The sequence below is a fragment of the Lemur catta genome, chromosome 17, assembly GCF_020740605.2.
Source record: "Lemur catta isolate mLemCat1 chromosome 17, mLemCat1.pri, whole genome shotgun sequence".
Classification (NCBI taxonomy): domain Eukaryota; kingdom Metazoa; phylum Chordata; class Mammalia; order Primates; family Lemuridae; genus Lemur; species Lemur catta.
The window spans coordinates 8720269-8740498 of NC_059144.1; the positions used below are offsets into that span (position 1 = coordinate 8720269).

At 43.4% G+C, this 20230-nt stretch overlaps 1 protein-coding gene across 3 annotated transcripts in view; it reads left to right on the forward strand.

Annotated features, from left to right (window-relative positions):
- Positions 1-20230, forward strand: part of SYNDIG1 (synapse differentiation inducing 1) — a 165669-nt gene that overhangs the window by 66442 nt on the left and 78997 nt on the right. The gene's annotated exons all lie outside the window — the stretch shown is intronic.

Consider the following 20230-nt stretch of genomic DNA (forward strand, 5'->3'; position numbering starts at 1 on the left):
TTGTTTCTGGCTAAGGAGGGAGAACATTTTTGTAGGTGGTGGGAAGATGTTCAGAGCAGAGGATCCAGGGTCCTGGGGAGGAGACGGACTGCAAGCAGTCCTGGAGGGCTGGCCTTTCGGAAGTCAGCTTGCACTTGCCTGAGACAGAAGAGGGGTAGGGGAGGAAACGGGTTCATGTTGGCTGAGGTCAGCACGGTGTGGAGACGTAGGGGCATGAGCAGATTGGAGACAGTTCAGAGCCATGACTTGGAGGAAGTGACGATTCTAGAAGACTCCTGGAGGAACTTTCAAGCAGCATTGTTAGTTTGCGTGAGAATTTAGTCTGACTGGGGCTCCATGACTTTCCCCAGCAATGTGAGGCCATCGTAGCAGCTGAGGCTCTCTTGGCGGGGTGTGCACTGGAGGGGGAAGAGGCAGGAGGAAGCAAGAGGGAGGAGGTTGGGAGCAGAATCAGACCCCACAGGGAAACCACAAGGGCATGATGGGCCAAGGAGATCAGCGGGTCAGGCCTGGAGATACCAGCGAGGACCCGACACAGCTGCAGGGAGACAGCTTTAGTCGGGAAGAGATTCAGAAATGGTAAACTCGGATGTAGGAGCAGCGCCAGCCAGTGGAGCCCATGGAGCCCGACTGACGGTGGGTGGGAAGTTGTTGGCAGGGAAAGGGCCCAGGACCTGTGACACCCAGACATCTGAGGAGGCCCTCACAACCCAGATGGCACCTGTGAGGGGTGCACACTTATGCTCTGGCTGGGGGAAGTGGGAGGGCGCTTTGGCTTCTGTTCTGAAGCCTTTGTTAAGTGTCTACTGTTTTCTGAGATCTGAGGGTTTTGCTGAAAGCACAAGTATAAATGCTGTCTGACCTGTATGAAGTTAGGGAAGCAGGAGAATGAAAATGCATTTTTGGCCTCACACAGGAGTTATGAGGACTGAATGCCCAGTTTGTTCCGAAAGCATCCAAAAGAGGGGTTGGGGCTCCAAGCTGTATGTGGAGGGTCAGAAGTTCATTGCAGAGGCAGGACCCACCCCCTCTGCATCTTAAGAATGAGGAAAGGAGGCTTGTGGGGCAGTTGCAGGAGAACTCCAGTCCAGGAGGACATGGGGGCCACAGAGGCAGCCGACCTGGGAACTCTGCAGGGAACAATAACTGGTTAGAAATGCTACAACCCCTCCCCTTGCAGATGGCAGACAGGGTGGGGGAGACATGACCGAGAGGGAAGTGGGGTCCTATCACCGAGGACCTCATGAGCCACTTAAGGGAGATGGGACATAGGCAGGGTCACAAACGCAGACACCTGCAAGATGGGAAGGACCCCAGTGAAAGAGTCAGGAAGGTGCCCGGAGGAGGGTGGGCTTAGGACCTGGAGAGCCCAGGCCCTGTTGGACCTGTCATCCTCTCTGGTCCAGCATGGCGTGGGCCGTGCTGCTAGACATGCTGAATGGATTTGTTAGAGTATCTGAGAGTCAGAATCCTCCCAAATTTAATTCACAAGACAATCCAGAGTGAATAGAGTGTTACATGGAAGAATTGGGAACTGCGGGCGGCAGGCCTTGACCACGGGAACCATGGAGGGGTTTCAGGCGGGAGGGCTGTGGTCAGACGGGGATGGAGGCAGGAGAGGGGCATGGGGCTAAGACTACACTCGGTGCACCCCTTACCCCCACTGGGGGCCTGTCAGATGAGATCGGGACATTAGAAGGGGGACAAAATACCTAAAAAGTGAAATTTGCTATTGATTGGAGATGAGGAGAGAAAAGTGGCAAGGAAGGAGTCAGAGGTGTCCCCAAGCCCCCAGGTGGCCAAACTGGCCAGCAGAGGATTTTCAGCTTTGTTGTGAGTTTTTGGAAAATCAGCTACAATATATAATAAGCCCCAGCAATAGCTGAATATCTCCATAATTCCTTTCTTGCTGTGTGGGTTTTATCCCCCTCATTATACCCCACGCTTTCCTTGAACAGCTACACTATGTCGGGGTCAGTGGGAGATGACCAGGTGATCAGCACATCTTCTTGGTCCTCAGTTAACTTCCCTCCTGTTGCTGTACAATGAACTGTACTCAAAAGAATTCTGTTACTCTTTCTTTGAGATTTGCATGGATTTCTGATTAAGCTTGCACATGAACACAACCGATATTTAAATGCAATTTTTTTATTCCTAGTATGTCCAAAAATCTACATTTTTGGCAATTACTGAATCCATTTCATTGCAACAACTGTTCACATAATGACCTCAGCAGGGAGATGCACGTTTTGGAACTCTACAAAGGTCTGAAATCTGCTCAGAACAATCAATACCTTAAATTAAAGTTAGGAGGTAGTGGAGGTGGAGGCAGACTTGTCCATCCTGGTGGGTCCAAGGCTTTGACAGGTGGTGCAGACTTCCAGGGAGGTGAGCTCTCCCACCCAATCTTGTGCCTCTGTGCTAGCAGCAGCAGTGTTAGCACAGCAGAAACAATTCTTTTAATAATACAGCAGCAGGAATCTTTATTTATAATAATAGAACCTATTCTGCATTCATATTTTTGTAGCGACTTTTGATTGTAGTAGTAAGATAGAGCATGTTGGCATTTATATATTGGCCAGAAAAGGTACTTCCCAATAACATTAATGGAACAGCAAGTTGTTTAAAAAACAAGCCGCTTCTTAGGCACTTAGTGAGACTTTCTGGTGGACATCCAAGGAGCCCACCACACCAAGAAATGACTCCTCCCACAGCCTCTGAGGAGCAAAGATAAAGACACAGTGTGGCTGCTGTCATTCCTACAATGCTGTTTAGGACACCAGTGGAGGATTTCAGGGGGTCACCAGGAGTGGTTAATTTAGTCCTTTAGGAATTCTATGAAAACAAAGATATTTTCTCAGAAACATTCTTACAGTATTGCTATGGTGCTTTTTATTCTATTTTTTTTTTTTTGTAAATGAAGAAAAACTAATGACTGACTAGAAGTGTCATTGTACAAAATGTAACTGTTCTATGGTTTACTCTTTTTTCCATTCTATTAAATAATAAAGGAGCATGTATCAGTCACCATTCACTGCATAACAAATTGCCCCAAAATGCAGAGGTTTTAATACAATAACTCTATTTAGCTCAGGATTCTGAGGGTCACCAGGTGGCACTGGGCTCAGCTGTATGCTTGTTCTGCTGGCCTCACCCGGGCTCAGCATTTGTCCATAGTTAGCTGCCGATGGTGAGGCAGCCCTGCTAGAGGGTGTTGGCTGGCTGTTGGCTGCAGTGACAGAGGTGACTGCATTGCCCAGCAGGCTGTCCCAGGCTTCGTCACATGGCAGCCATGCTGGGATCCCAAGAGCAGCAGAGAAGGTGAGTCCTACTGAATAAGGCATTTCAAGTCTTGGCCTGTGTCCTGCATGTTATTGTCTTATTGGCTAAAGCAAGTCATAGGGCCAAGCCCAGAGCCAGTGTGGAAGGGACTGCCTGGGGGAACAGTATAGGAAAGCGACAGCAAATCGGGTGCCAATACTACTACCACAGAACAAAAAAGTGTAGACTCTGGCATAATTTTTTTAAAAGATCATCTAGTTAGACAGAGTGACAACAGCCATGATCGTATTATTACTGAAACAAAAACAGTAAATATTGATCTGGAACTCTTTCCAGAAGGCAGTTCCACTTCAGAAAAGGAAAAAAAAAATGCGATTTTAATGTCTTTAGGAATTCTACAGCTTCACTTGGTCTGTAGCAAATCGATACTGTTTTCTGAACTTGCCCTGGTTAGGAGCAGGCCCCTCTCGCTGGAGCTCCTGTCTGCTGGGTGGCCCGGCCAGCCCCTGCCCCATCACACCGCCAGGGGAGCCTCATCCCTGGCATTTAAGCAGACTTGCCAGATCCACAGAGGTTTGCTCACCTGGCACGCAACTTTGCAAGAGCATATGGAGTTTTCAGTTTGCCTTGGCAATTGTGGTGGTAACATGAACAGGTTCTGTAGCTAAGTTTGAGAATATTTGTGGAAGGTCCTCAAGTGTTCAGCAGGTGTTGATGATTTGTCCTGCTCCACCTTAAATCACTGAGTGGAGCGGGTTGTGGCTTGATGTCAGACAGGAGGATCTAGGGGGACCTCTGAGGGCTCTGCAGGAGCACAGAGGTGACACTCATTATCAAGTGTTACTGTGCCCAGTGTGACTACACAGGCACCCACAGGGGTGCCTACAGGACACTCTGGGTGGTGATAATTGGGCCTGGTGTCCCATGGCCCAGGGCCTCCTCTCTGGTGTGACCACTGCTTCATCCAGTTCCCAGCCAGGAGCTAAAAACTGCAGCCTCCAGGAACACCAACAGCAGGAAACCACCTCTCCTTTTCACACAAATAAACTCTAACAGAGAGATTTCAGGGACAAATAATAAAGCAGTTCTCAAAATATACAATTTGACTTTAAAGCTATGAAGTCAAGTGGCTGGAGTCTGCGCTGGAGAGGCCCGACAGCCCTCCTGCTGTTAGAGATGATGACCGGATGTGGAAAGGCACATTACTGCCCACTTACTTGTGACAATGCAAAACCTTTTAGACCCAGAGCACACGGACTGTCATTTCTGAGAAACAGTGCCCACGAGGGCTGAGCCTGTCCTTCACTGAAGGAAGAAAGGGGGAGGGAAACCTGTGTTACAGAGCACCTTCTCTGCTGGGCGCTCTGTGTGCATTCTGCCATCTATCTGATCCTCAGGACGCTGGGGACAGGTGATGTCACTGTCCTCTTCCTGCACGGAGGGGACTGAGCTTGGGCTGTTTCCAAGATCACACAGTTGGCTTTGCTGGCAGCCCTTGGATCGGAGATAGGCCCGCTGACTTTAGACTCTTGTCTCTTAATGACAATGCTGTTCTTCCTACATTAGGGGAAAAATTACAGTCCACAAACAAAACACAGAGAGACAGAGCTAGGATCGTCCCAGGTCACTTCACCTGTGTGAATGCTCAGCGAGGCCTCTCCAAGACCTTGGAGTCCATCTTCCCATTTACAAACTTGAAACCTGTTGGAGGACATAGAATTTTATAACCTCAATGTAGCACTTCCATGTGCCTCATTCATATGGAAAAAGGAGTAGCGGGGGGGACTCTCTACATTTGAAGAAAACCCAAAAGCATGGATGAGACAGAACAAGTAGAGAACAATTGACCCAGAGGAAACAGAAAGAATTCAGAAAATAGTAGACAGCATTTTGAAAATTATTTATAGTATTCCCAGAGAATTTGGGAGGCTGATTTGGGTTAGGGGGATTTTTGGGTTTTTGTTTTATTTATTTGTTTGTTCATCTCATTGCAGTGGCTTGAATCTCAAATACAATGTTGAGTAGAAGTGGAAAGAGTCAGTGAACATCCTTATTTTGCTCCCAATCTTGGGGAAACATTTAGGCTTCCATGAATAAGTATGATGTCAGCTATGGTGTTTCACAGACATTCTTAATCAGGTATAGGATGTTTCCTTTACTCACTGCTTTATTGAACAGTTTGCTTTTAATCAAAAATGGGTGTTCAATTTGTCAGATAGCTTTTTTCTATTTCTATTTAGGTTATCATGTGTGGTATATATATGTTTTTTGTCCCTTATTCTTTTGTCCTTTAATGATATATATATTACAGTAACTGCTTTGCAGATATTAAACCATCCTTGCATTTGGGGATAAATCCCACTTTGTAATGATACGCAGTCCTCTTTAAATGTTGCTAGGTTTGATTTTCTAGTAATTTGCTAAGAAGTTTTATGTCTGTGTCCATGAGGGATATTGATCTGTGGTTTTTCTTTCTTGTGATATTTTTTCCTGGCCTTGGTATCAGGGTAACATTGGCCTCATAGTGAGACAGAGAACTAGCAGGTACTGCATTAGGGACAGCTTTGGGCATTGCTTTGGGCATTGCTGCTGCACTGCCTTACTGAGTCAGGAAGACTTAAAGTTTCAAATTGCCCAGATCAAAACAGAAGGGAGGCAGGGCAAGTTCCAACTGGTTAGAACCAAGATGGTGGAGGAACACCACCCCTTTCATGAATGTGCCTCCCCTTGTTTAGCCTATAATTAAATCGTAGCTTAAATAGAAAGGCAGCAAAAACCGGAGGCAGTTCTCTTCTGCAGAGAGAGTTAGCCTCTACTCTGTCTATGGAGTAGTTTTTCTGTAATTCCTTAATAAATCTCACTTTCACTGTACACCGTAGGCTCACTCCTGCACTCTTTCTTGCTCAAAGCCAAGGACCCACTTAGACTTCAAGTGGCTCCTAGCATTGGAAATCACTTTTCTGTGTCTGTAGAATAAGTTAGAAACTGTTCCCCCTGTTATTTTCTGAACAATTCTGTGTGGTATTGGTACGACTTCTTTTGAAGTATTTGTTAGAAGTCACCAGTGAAGCCATCTCTGCCTGGGCTCTTTGTGGGAAGATTTTCAATTACTAAAGTAATTATGTGGCTTTAGTGTTGTCTGTTGTTTTGAAGAAAATCTGAAGATGTTTCTTTATTCTTGACTCAGTTTTAGTAATTTGTGACCATCTTATCTAAATTATCTAAATTGTTGGCATAAAATTGTTCATAATATTCTGTTTAAATCCTTTTACTTTCTGTACGGTTGGTAATAATGTCTCCTCTTTCATGCCTAATTTTGGTAATTTGAACTTTTCTATTTCTTCTTTGGTCAGTCTTAGCTAAAAGTTTATCAATTTTGTTGATCTTTTCAAATAGTTGACTTCTGGTTCTATGATATTTTTTCCCCATTGTTTTTTCAGTTTTCAATTTCATTAATTTTTACTCAGCTATTTGATATTCTTCCACTTCTTTTTGATTAAATTTGCTCTTCTTAATCCAATTTCTTTAGGTGGGAACTGGGATTGAGGTTTGTTTCTTTTATAATGTGTTCAAAGTTGTAACTTTCTCTCAAACACTACTTGTGTCCTATAAATTTTGATATGTTGTGTCTTCATTTTTTTTAGTTCAAAGTATTTTTATATCCATTGTGATTACTTACTTTACTAATGAGTTCTTTATTAATGTGTTGTTTAATTTCCAGATATTCAGGGATTTCCCACATTTTTCCTATCATTTATTCCTAATTAAATCTAATTATAGATGAAGAACATATTTTGTATTATTTATCTTTTACATTGATTGACACTTGATAGTGGCCTAGTATATGATCTGTCACGTGGAAAGAATGAGTATTCTTCCATCATGTGAAGTGTCTTATAGACGTTCGTTAGGCCGGGGTGGTTAATCGTGCTGTACATGTCTTCTGTCCTTGCTCTTTATCTGCCTAGTTGTTCAATCAAGAGTGGAGCATTGGAAATATTCACTTTTGTGAAATTATCTATTTCTCCTTTCAGTTTTTTCAGTTCTTGCTTCATGTATTTTTGGATTCCATTGTTGTGTGTATATTTATAATTGTTACATCTTGCTTAACCATTAACCTTTTTATTATGAAGTTTCCCTCCTGTGTCTAATACTATTTCTTGTCTTAAGGTCCATTTGGTCTGCTATTAATATAGCTGCTGTACTTTCTTATTATTACTGTTTGCATGATATATCATTTTCTATCTTTTTGCTTAGAATTTATTTGTGTCTCTGAATTGAAAGTGTGTCTCTTGTAGAAAGCACATAGTTGAATCTTGTTTTTTTTTAATTAAGTCTTATAGTCTCTGTCTTTTGATTGAAGTATTTAGTCCATTTGCATTAATGTATTTTTCTATATGGTTGGAATTACGTCTGCCATTTTGATTTTTGTTTTCTACATGTTTCTTTGCTTTGTTGTTATTGTTTCTGTTTCTTCTTACTGCCTTTTTCTATGTTAAATAAATATGTGTAGGGTACTGTTTTAATTTCCCTGTTGGTATTTTACTATATTTTTTGTTATTTTCTCAGCAGCGTCTCTGCAGATTACAATAAGGATCTTAATTTATTCAGTTTACTTGAAATTAGAGCTAAATTTATTCTAGTAAAAGATAGATATAGAAACTATGCTCCAATATAGCTCCATTTTCTCTCTCCTTTTTTTGCTCATATTGTCACGTATATATTTCATACATATGTTATCTATCCAACAATGCTGTTATAATTATTGACTTATATAATTGTCTTTTAAGAATTATAAGAGAACAAGAGAAAAATATACTTATATAGCAGTATATAGTTACCCTCCCTTTTATTTACTGTTTCTAGTGTTCTCTCTCTCTCTCCCTGTGAATTCAAATTACCATCTGATGTTGTTCACTTTCAGCCTGATGACTTCTTTTACTGTTTCTTGTAAGACAAGTCTGCCAGGAACAGATTCTCTCAGTCTTTATTTGTTGAGAATGTCTTTGTTTTGCCCTTGTTGGTTTTGTTGGACATGGAGTTCTTATTTGACAGTTGTTTTGTTCACTTTGGTTGCCTCACTCTGTTGCCTCCTAGCCTGTATTGTTTCTGCTTCTTAGGAAAAGTTAGACATCAGTTATACTGATGTTTTCCTGATCGAGATGAATCTTTTTTTTTTTTCCTCTTATTTCTTTCAAGGTTGTCATTGTCTTTAAACAATTTGATTGATATGTCTTGGTGTGGGCCTTTTACTATTTTTTTCTATTTGAGGTTCATCAAGCTCCTTGAATGTGCAGATATTTCCCTTCATATTTGGGAAGCTTTGGACCATTATTTCTTCAACATTTTTTTTCCTTTTCTCTCCTCTCCTTCTTGAACTGCCAATGCAAATACGTTGGTATGCTTAACATCCCACAGATATTTTGTTATGTTCATTTTCCTTTAACATTTTTCTTTCTGTTCTTCAGGTTGGATAATTGAACTGTCTTCCAGATATGTGGTTCTTCTGTCATGGCAAATCTGCTGTTGAGACTCTCTTGTGAATTTCCGTTTCAGATTATACTTTCAATTCTATAATTTCTGTCCAGTTAGTTTTTATGGTTTCTGTGCCTTTATTGATATTATTTTGAGTCGTTGTCATTGTGTTTTCCTTTTGTTATCAAATATGGTTTAGTCTATGAACATATTTGTAACAACATACTGAAGTCTTTTTCTGCTAAATCCAACATCTGTGTCCACTCAGAGTAAGACAGTTTCTATTGACTCTTTTTTTCTGAGTATTGGTCATACATTCCTGTTTTTTCACTTGGCTTTTATTTTTTGTTCTGGATAAAAACTAGATGAGACATTTTTAATAATATATTGTAACAACTTGGGATTTTGACTTTTTTCCCTGAGATCATTATGATTGTTACACAGTCTTTTATTGTTGTTGTTGTTGTTGTTTTGGGTTTTTTGTTCTATTTCATTTTTGTTTTCTTGGTGACTTATCTGGACCAAATATGTAGACTCTTTCTCCTCTATAGTATTCAGCCCCTGATGGAGCTCCTTAGTTTTGTTTTGTTTTTAACCCTTATTTTTATTGTTAAGCCTGACTTCCTGGGTCTACATGGCTTAGAGGCCAGCCAGTTAGTTGTTGGTCAAAGGCTGAGCTCAAATAGTAGATTAGGTTTCCACTCTCTGCCAACAGATTGGTTTGTGGTTTGCGGAATGCATTCGAAGTTCAGGCAGTTTTCACGTCTGCTCCACCTCCTACTGTCAGCTCTCTCCTGCCTTCTCTGTGCATTTATGTCGCCACCAGGTCAGCCAGGGATGTGAGGAGAGCTTACTCAGCCCCTCTGTGGTTCTCTTATCTCTGGGGGCTCCCTGTTAAGTTCCTGGGCTATACTCTAGTTTGCTGTTTGATCCAACCAGGACTGTAGTCTTAGGCTGGGAGAGCTGCAAGCTGTTCCTGTTAGTAGCAGGGCACAGGTTTTCCACCCTCTGTCCCCAGTCAGTTCAGCCTCTTCCATTAGTGAAGCCCCTTGTGTCCAGGGCCAGCCCCATCCTAGTAGCAGTACTTTATGGCTAAGCTGCTGGGCAGCTTAGAGCAGCCCAGGGCAAAAACACTACAGGTGCCCACTCTACTTACTTGAAATTCAGCAGTTTTTCATAAACACTTTTTAATGTATAGTTGGCCATTAATCAGTTTGAGAACCTGGCTATGGCTGTTTTTGACAATTTTGTCCAGTTATTCCTTGAGGACAGGATTTGTCTACTGCCTGACTGCCCTATGAGGAGTCTTGCCAGGATATTAGCTGAAGTGATGGACATGCATTTCCCAGCACACACTAGATATGGACAAAGAATATGTTGATTCCCACAGATGACTTGTGGTTAAGAATTTTAATTAAATTAATTATCTGTAGATAATATATATACTTGCATATGCCATTAGAAAATTAAATTACTCATTTCTCTCTCTTGGAACAGTCTGTAAATAGAGAAACATATTTAGAATATCCCAGTTTCCTTCATATCTATGTGTGGATCACTCACATAAGGGAATCAGTTTTACCTCTTTATACATATATCTCATTTTGTGTGGCCCACACTACAGCAAACACCTTATTGTGTGAAGAGCCACTGCTTGAGTAACATTGGCTCCTCTAGAAATTACATTTACTTTCATGAAATAAATATTTGTCACCATTGAGGACATGCCAAATGCTCAAAGTTTCCAAAGAAAAATTCAAAAATACTTTGTGAAATATAAACATGACCATGACTGGCGTGGTAGAATGACATCTAATGTTTTAATTTTCTGTATGGAATATAACTTGTGTTGAAAGGTATAATTTAAGGCATGTTTCTCAAAAAATAAAAATCAATGTCTTCACAGTATCCTCTTACATGTTCTTACCGTGCTCGTGTGAAAGACTCTGGCGTGTGCAGTGTGGTCATTGGATGGGAAGGGGAGAGTGGATGACAAGTCCACCTGTTGTAACAGTGCAGATCATTCCTCATATTCCTCTGAAGTACTTTTTGATGAGTAAAGGGGTGAGGGCATCGAACCAAATGTGTATGCTAAAAAAAGAAAAGCCTTTTTAATTCTTCAAACTTGTTGTAGCTTCTGTGCCACTAGTCAAAATTGTGGGTGAGGAGAGAGACCTGTTATGTCTGTGACTGCCTTACTAAAGGGAACCATTGCCAGAGAATTGAATCTTTTGTCATTGTAAGGCTATAATTATCGTAATGGAATCTGGCTTTCCTATATTTACACGTAGCTGTGAGCTAAATACTTTCTGACATGAGTAATGGTGACAAATGTAGTTTGAATAACAATGAAGAGAAGGCCCATAACTTTGAGGAATCTCTTCCATACTCAGTTTTGAAGAAATACTAGTTAAATTTTGATTCTAACTCAAATTGTAGTTTAATAAAGTCTCCCCAAACTTGGCTGAAGGCCCTCTTGCCTCAAGTAATACTCACTTAAACAAAATTCAATACGAATAAAAAAGATCCTTTGGAGTCTCCTATAGATTTGCTGAATGACTTATTAAAACCTCTCTCTCTCTTCATGGGTCTGCCACTGTCTTTAGCACTTTGGTAGCTCTATAATATGTGTATAAAGCATATTTCTTCAAAGCTTAGCCTAAGGCCTTGGGAATTCCATTCTACTTGACCAATGTTGATTAAAAAAATTATCTCCTACTTATCATATTATCATATTGCAAGAAAAAATATGATAAACATTAAAATTAAAGAGAAAGGAACATTTTCTTTGAATTCAAGATATTGGTGATGACAACGTATTGCTTTAAAGGGGTAATGAGAAACAAAGTCTTCAAGTACATTCCAGTTCAGATATCTAGTGATCGTGCCACTGGGAACAAGGACAGAATGCATCACTGAAATCCAGAGACGAGCCCAACTTTTATTTTAACCAATTTCTTCTTTTTTTTGTAGCAAATCATTTCCTAAAAACATTTACGAAACCACATCAAAAACATAGGTGTTCTGGGGTGCATGATGAAGCTTGCATAGAAAGAAGCTGTAGCAGCTGGTAGCCACACAGATCTAGTGACTCTCAGTGTGCTGGGCTTCACAAAGTTAGATTTTCAGAACAGTAAACGGGGCATTTTATTTGTTCAAGAGTCTGTTCCTGTTGACATCACTAGAAGGGTGAGGGACACTCTGTCCTTGAGGATCAAGAGCAAACACACGGATCTTCAGTGGAACCTGGTAAAATGGTACAGGTGATGGGTGCTTCCATTCATTTAGAAGAGAGAGACATGGGTGGGGGTGAGAAGGAGGCCCTCACTGGGTGATTCCTGTCTGGGCTCATCTTTAGTGTAGAATGTTGTCATTCTCATGCGGAGAAATGACGAATAACTGCTACCTGGACCTTCCTAGGAGTTGGAGCTGGCTGAAGATCCCAGGACAAAAAGCCATTTTCCTCCTGGATAATGAAATTCACGTTGTGTCCCACGTATCCGTCCCCAGTGGAATGCTAGACTGTGTTATGAAAAATAGCCTCTGTCCAGTTTAAGAAAATAAATCTTCAGAACAAGAGGTACATGCTGTTGTTTGGTGGTGTTAATTGAAAAATGTCCCCTTGGTATGGTTAATCTAAATCTTCAGTAAGTTTTTATTGTACCTCAAACTCATTTGTAGGCAAAAAGTAAGCCAGCCTACAGTGGTGCCATATGTTAGAGGACAAACAATTAGAAATCTCACCTTTGGAAAGGTGAGAACCACCAGGGATATGGTGGAAGTCTGTGTCCCCATAAAACAAATAGAATATGTGAAGGAAGAGAACATTCCTCAGAGATAAAAGGAGTATATTTAGAAGCAGAGCACATAGCTCGGAATCTTATAACCTTACGTAAGACATTACCCATAGAGGCCTAGACTGTAAAATATAGATTCAAGAGTGATTCAGCAGAGACAACAGTAGTGCTTCAAGGAGGCCTGGTTGGTGGGGGGCGGTGTGGGGACCAGATGGGGCACCTGTACCTCGCGGTCCAGTCACAGAAGGCAGCCGTCCTCCAGCAGTCTGCCCACTGCTCTGCAGGCCCAGGCCGGTGGAACTTGGGTGTGTGCTCCAGTGTGGTAGGTTGTATGGGTTTCACTCTCATGCTTCCTCTAGAAAATAAAGGAGCAGGCAAGCCACTGGGATTGATTAGTCAGTTGTGTCTCTTCCTCTGGCACTTTTGCTTTTCCCCTTTTAAAATCCCATCAGGTAGCAGATCTCCAAACAGCCCCATAAAACCCAGATTCCCTGAGGGTGACCCCAGGGGCACTGCAGCCTCTACTTCTCAACCACCATGTGGGCTTTGTCACCGCAGGGCCTTCCCAATGCCTGGAGTGTTCTTTCCTGTGCCCTTTGCTTGGCTGGCTTCTTGTCACCATCGAGGTCTCCATTTAAATACCATTATTTATGTGTTTGTTCATTTATTTGTTTATTTTGTGCCTTGTCTGACACATCTGTCTTGGGCCACATTTCCCAGAAGCAGACACTGACATGAGCACTCAGGAGTAACGGGTTTGCTAAGAACACGCTCCCAGGATGGACCAGCAAGTGAGCGTGGTAAGTCAAGCAAGGGACGATTTCAGGCAGAGTTCCACAGAGGGGACCTCAGCCTGATCCTGCAGGAGAGTGTAGGTTGTGGCCATGATGGCCCAAGGCCCTCTGCAGCCACCAGGAGCTGTACAGGTAGTAATTCACAGGTGGCAGTTCACAGGTACAGGTAGGTCACAGGTGGTAATTCACAGGTGGCAGTTCACAGGTACAGGTAGGTCACAGGTGGTAATTCACAGGTGGTAGTTCACAGGTACAGGTAGGTCACAGGCAAGTAAGGGGCAGACACACAAACTCCTAGATACATCTCCAGTTCTTAGCCCAGAGCTCGGCAGGCATACAGTAAGCATATAATTAATATTTGTGCCAATTCATCTAAGGAATAAACAAAACTATGAGAGAACTCCAAGCTAAATTTCATAAGTTTTTTCTTTTAATGGAAATGAAGCCAAACTCTGTGTGAGTGCCTCAGTACCTTGAAAGTCTTCTCAGTGAGAATCTTAGGTGACCTTGACTTTGTTCAGTAAAGTGCTTTAAAAAGTCACCTATGTCCAAGGCAAGAAGCAGAAATGGAACTCGGCCTCCTGGTGCACAGCTGGCTCCTCAGGGCCTTGGCAGTAGCACCTGTGTCTCTCCTTGTCTCAGGGTAACAGGGTCAAGGACACATTTTAAATTGCTCCCAGCAACATCCCGCACTGCGTTGAAAGCCAAGGGAAGATTGTGTTTTCTAGAAACCACAAAACAAAGACAGACTCCAAGTAAGGCATAAAAAGAAAGCAGGACATGAATATTATGAATGACACGCCGTTGGTAGTTTATTAACAAGAGAAATTCCCCAGTCATTCGAGCCAGAGTGCTCTTCCTTTGTGAGCTGTGAAGTAGGCAGAGCAGGAGACAAGCTGGAGCAGCAGAAGGGGTGGAGGGGGTGGCCGGGTGGGCACCGCTCTCTCCCGGGCCTGCCCTCGGCCAGAGCCCGCATGCTCAGCCTTGGCCGTGTCCTCCCTGCCTCTCTTTTTAAACACATTGATGCAGCAAGTGTACCGCAAATCAATTAGGTCAAGATCTCTGGGGTCAGTATTTTTCTTAAAGCCCTGAAGGTGACTCTGGTGTAAGAACTGTGTGTCTAGGCGGGAGTGCCGGGATCTTGATCGAGACCAGCTGTTCTGAAGCAGTCGGCTTGTTGTATAAAGAGCTGGGCCTGTTCTGAATGAATTTGGATGCAGTCACCAACCCTGGCACAAGGCTCTAAACTCATGGTGCTCACCAGAAAGTTACAGCCCCACAAGTCCCAGAGGTTAAAGCCAGACAACACCCACCTCTTTGACTAACTCAGTGACTCCTGGATTAATGTGGCCCTGATCCTTTTTGTTTCAAAATGCCACTTATGATGACTTCCTGAAGCAGTGTTTCACAGAGTGGACTTTGGGCAACACTCCTGGCCTAGCCATTCACAAGCCGGAGGTTGGATGCTGGAGGAGAAGAGGGAGCAAAGCGCCGGGTGACAGCTGCACAAGTGACCCTGGAAGGACCTTGCCTTACGTCACAGGAGCAAAGCCAGCACATGTCCACACGTGTGCAGCCTTGGGCCCCCGTCACATGTAGAGGTCTGTCCCATCTTTGGGCACCGTGCAGGAACTGAAGGCGGCTAATGATCCCAGCACCCGGCGCAGCCTGGAAGGATGGAGTCTGAACTCAGAACAGAGGACAAAGGACGTGGTGAACAGCTGGTCCAATAGTTCGTGGTCCTCCTCCTCCATGTCATTTGTTTGCTGAAGGGGAGGCTTGACAGAAAGGTGAGGGGACCACCCCTGAAGTGCCCTGGGGGAGAGACTCTTGGTGCCACGGCTTCATCCCCAGGACCCCGCACCAGCACGTCTCCTGAGTCCCTCAGGCCTCAGCACGCACCGAAGTCCCCTGGCTCTGGTTAAAGTGCAGGTCCAGTGGCAGGCAGGTGGCCAGAGTCTGGGTTCCTCACAGCTGCCAGGGGACCACTCCCTGGGCAGGGAGGACATGGACCTTCCCCACAAGGGGTCCAGAAGGCATGTTCTTCATCCCCTTCAGGGACAAAGGAGTATGAGACTGAGCTTGCTGGGAGTGTTGTTCTCTAGTGACATGGCTCTGCCCCTCATAGCCCCTTGGAAACCCCGGAGCCACACCTGCCCTTCTCTAAGGATGGCTCTTACAGGCTAAGACAACTCTCACGTCTGCACTTCCCACACAAGGGTGCCTTGCCCTGGACCACATATTCCCAACCTCTCCACTCTCTCCCACTGGACAGCATCCTACTCTCCTTGCCCTCCCAGTGGCTCTGGATCCCTCTTGAAATGAGTCCAGAGATGCTCTGACCTGTGAGAAGCAGAGTGGAGCCTCCTGCCTCCTCCTCTCTGGGTACTTTCCCCATGATCTCAGCCTCCAAGCACTGCCCCTCCACCTCCTCTGTGGTCTCCCTGGTAGCGAGGCTCCTTCCACAATGGGGGGCGGGGCAGGGAGCCACACCCACTTCATGCTGGGGGTGGGTGTTGGGTACAAAGCAGGGTTGCAATCTCTGCACCATCTCTGTACTTCTGGGAATGCAGCAATTGGTCCAGTTTTATGGAAGAAGTAGGTGAGATCCTTGCACCGCAGCTGCTGGAGACATGTGCTTTATTTTTGCTTCGGGCAGTGACCTAGAAGAAATAAATGTACTCGTAAAAGGGATTTGGTTCTTTCCTTGGTGAACAGAATGGGCCATTTGTTCCGGCTGGAATTGTCCCCTTGTAAAAGCCCCATCTGCCTGTCATTAGCCTGGCGGGGGGAGAGGTGTAAGAGCATCGGAGTCCCAGGACTCGTGGTCATGGGAGGCCATCTCTGTAGTGGCAACTGGTGACCCACCCATTTCCATTCCTTTCTCACAACACGTGGACTCATCCTGGTCATGAGGGATTTCGGTATCTGGGAGATCAGAACTTCAGATAAAGATGATGGTCTTTTAGGAGAGTTTTTAAAAGCTGCCAGGCAATGAGAGGCCGGCATGTACTGTCCTGATAATTTCCATGGATGGGAAGTAGCAGACAGGATTTTCAACGCATGACAAATAAGGGATTCCTGTTTTTCCACAAACATTCAAAATATGCTCTCAGGGGTCAAAGACAAAAGGTAGTCACAGCATTTGGTGTTAAGGGCTGAGAAAAGATGGTGGGCAGCATTTTCTTAAAATCCTTTTTCAGAAGATTCGCTTCAGTGTAAATGTGTTCACCTGAACAGAAGGTGGTCCTGTACCCCTTCTTCTTAAAGATGTCATGAGTCTCCACCTCCACTCATGCTCTGGGGTTCTCTGAGGTGGTGCAGACCCGTAACTACTTCTGAAGACCTGAGCGGCTTTCGGGGCGTGGCAGAATTCACATTTGCTAGCTCGTCACAAACCTACCTGTCAGGAGATGGAAAGTGCATGTGTCCTGCAAGAGCCCAAGTGACGTGGGACCTACTGGTGTCAGAAATATAACCTACATAAATTATCATTCAGGAGCTGCTGCAGTTTCTACAACCTGACAACTATTCCCCTTCCTTACCTTTAGCTATGATGTGACCACAGGAGGAGAATTTCTATATGGAGCAAAAAGAAAGGCAAGAAGAAAATATTTGACATTCAGGCAGTGTGTGACAGGAGAGTGATGCATGTGTCCATGTCTAATGCTTTCCTAGCTGGGAGGTGTTGGCATCCCTCTTTTATAGATGAGGAATCTGAGATTCCAACCAGCGGTTTTCCATCTTATCTGCACGTTAGAATCACGTATAAAACTTAGAATTGCAAATAAAATCATTGAGAAAGTTTCTGATGCCCAGAGCATCAGAGACTGGGAACCAGGAGGCTTGAAATGAGTCCCCAGGTACAGCCCACCCAAGGACGTTGGTGACTTGCCTAAGGATCTCACAAGCTAGAAAGGGACAGACCAAACCTTAACTCCAAATCTGCAGTTGTAACTAGTCTGCATCTTAAGGTCACGTGGATCCAAATTATCTAAATCAGAACCAAGAACCCCCAGGTTTCTATTAAAAACCAGTTTTGTAAATTTTACCCCAGAAAACAGTGCAAACCAGTACTGAACCCCTGTTAATGATGTGCATGCTGAAGGGTTTAAGGGTGTGTACTGATGTCTGCAACCCACTTGGAAATGCATCCAGGAAAGTAAGAGGAAGTGATGGGTGGACAGGAGGATGAACAGATGGGCAGATAATGATAAAGTCAGTGTGGTAAAGATGCCAATAGTAGAATCTAAGAGATGGATACATGAGCATTTGCCATATAATTGTTTTAACAGGTCTGTGTGTTTTATCTGTTTGAAGTGTGTGTTGATGCAAGAAATAAAACAGATGTTATCTCTTGCACCATTTATTGACTAATCTATTTTAATTTATTGCTTAAAAATTATCATAAACCAATTCCAGTGTTGTATTTTATAATATTATAGAGTTTATAAGGACAGGAAAACATAGTCTTCTAGTGAAGTTAATGTACTGAACAAACGTATAGCAATACTGTCCTGAAAAAGAAATGGACCATCGGCCGGGCGCGGTGGCTCACGCCTGTAATCCTAGCTCTGGGAGGCCGAGGCGGGTGGATTGCTCAAGGTCAGGAGTTCGAGACCAGCCTGAGCAAGAGTGAGACCCCGTCTCTACTAAAGATAGAAAGAAATTATCTGGCCAACTAAAAAATATATATACAAAAAAAATTAGCCGGGCATGGTGGCTCATGCCTGTAGTCCCAGCTACTCGGGAGGCTGAGGCAGTAGGATCGCTTAAGCCCAAGAGTTTGAGGTTGCTGTGAGCCAGGCTGATGCCACGGCACTCACTCTAGCCCGGGCAACAGAGCGAGACTCTGTCTCAAAAAAAAAAAAAAAAAAAAAAAAGAAATGGACCATCACATTTACATGGAAAGTACATAACATTGAAACTTTTAGAAGAAAACATAGAAAATCTCTGTAACCTATGGTTAGGTGAGGAGTTCTTAGATACAACATCAGAAATACAATTCACAAAAGGAAGAATAGATAAATTTGACTTTATTAAGGTTAAAACCTTTTGCTCTGCAAAAGACACTGTCAAGATGATGAAAAGATAAGTACAGACTGGGAGAAAAACATTTGTAAATCACATATCTCACAAAGAATTTGTGTCTGGCATATGTGGGGGAAAACAACCTCTAAATTGTGAGAAATTAAATACTCTGGTTTAAAAATGGGCAAAAGATTTGAATAGACCCTTCATCAAAAAGAACATGTAAATGGAAAATAAGCACACAAAAATATATTTGACGTCAGTTATCAGGGAAATGCAGAATAAAGCCATGATTAGATTCCACTACACACCAAAATCCAAAAACCTGACAACACCGAGCATTGGTGTGGGTGCAGGGCGGCCAGAACTGTCCTATGCTGCTGATGGGAATGGAAAATGGAACAGCCGCTCTGGAAAACAGTTTGTCTGTTTCTTATAAAGTTAAACAGGCACCACATGACCCGCCAATCCCATGCCTGGGTATTACGCTCAGGAAATAAAACTCCACATTCACCCAAAAACCTGTATGTATGTGTCCATAGCATTTATTTTTAATAACCAGAACTGGAAATGCAAATGCCCTTTATCTGTGGATGCATCAATAACACATTATGGTACTTTTTTACCACAAAATGTCACTCAAGCAAAAGGGGAATGAACTACTGATACACCCAGCAACCTGAGTGAACCCCAAGGGGATGCTGCCAAGTGGAAACGGTCAGTCTCAAAAGGCTGCGCACTGTATACTTCCACTCCTGTGACATTCCTGAAAAGACAAAACTGCTACCACAGTTAGGACAACGGTGGTTGCCAGGAGTTAAGGATGGGGGGAGGGTGAGACTATAAAGAGGTAAACTGAGGCCACTTTTTGGAGGTAATGGAATCTTTCTGATTGCTGTGTGGTTCCATGAATCTATACATGCAACAAAATCCATGAAACTCTACACTGCAAATACACACACAAGAGTGAGTCACGGATAAGCTGGTGAGATCTGATTAAGGTCTGTAGTTAAAAGTGTTGCACCAATGTCACTTTTTGGAATTTGATCATTGTACCAGGTTATGTAAGAGGAAGGCAAGGGTACATGGGAACTCTGTTCTATCTTTGCAGTTTCTACAGGAACTCTGTTCTATTTTTGAAATTTTTATGTAAGACTAAAATTATTTCAAAGTGTGTGTATATATATATATACACATAATATTTCAAAGTATATATATACATACACTTTGAAATCATTTATACATATATACATTGTATAAAATCATATTTAATGAATTTTAATATTTTTTATACAGTCTTCAAGCTGTAACTAAAAATATAACTTAAATACATGCTTTTCTTTCAATAAAGCAGAACATTTCAGAACAGTAAAGAAGAAAAGTGAATTAACGATTTTTAAAAGTGGTTGATTTCCAACCCCGGCCTGGCCCTTGATACATAACCAGAAGTTTACTGTAATTGGATTTCCACAGAGGCAACCTTCCAGTTGTGTGTGTGTGGGGCTGTGTCAACAGTAAGGGGCTCAGAGAGACTGGGCAGGAGGTTTCTGGAACCATCTGAACACAGGACTGTCCTTTTCCCACACCTTGGGCAGTTGGCGCTTCTCCTCAGTGCAGGGGTGGAAGATACAGATTCAAGGCTCTCCAGCTGCACAGGGCTGGTGACTTTGGCCACTGTCTGGAACTTTGAGGGGGTGGAGGAGACATTGGACTGGTCAGGTGGGGGACCCACACTCTTCCCACTCTGGGGCAGGACAGACACGGTTCTCACTCAAGCCAAAGAGGCTTCTGGTGCCCTAGACTGGAGGGCAGGGTTGGGCCAGGATATGGGCATACTTTGATTAAGTGTCT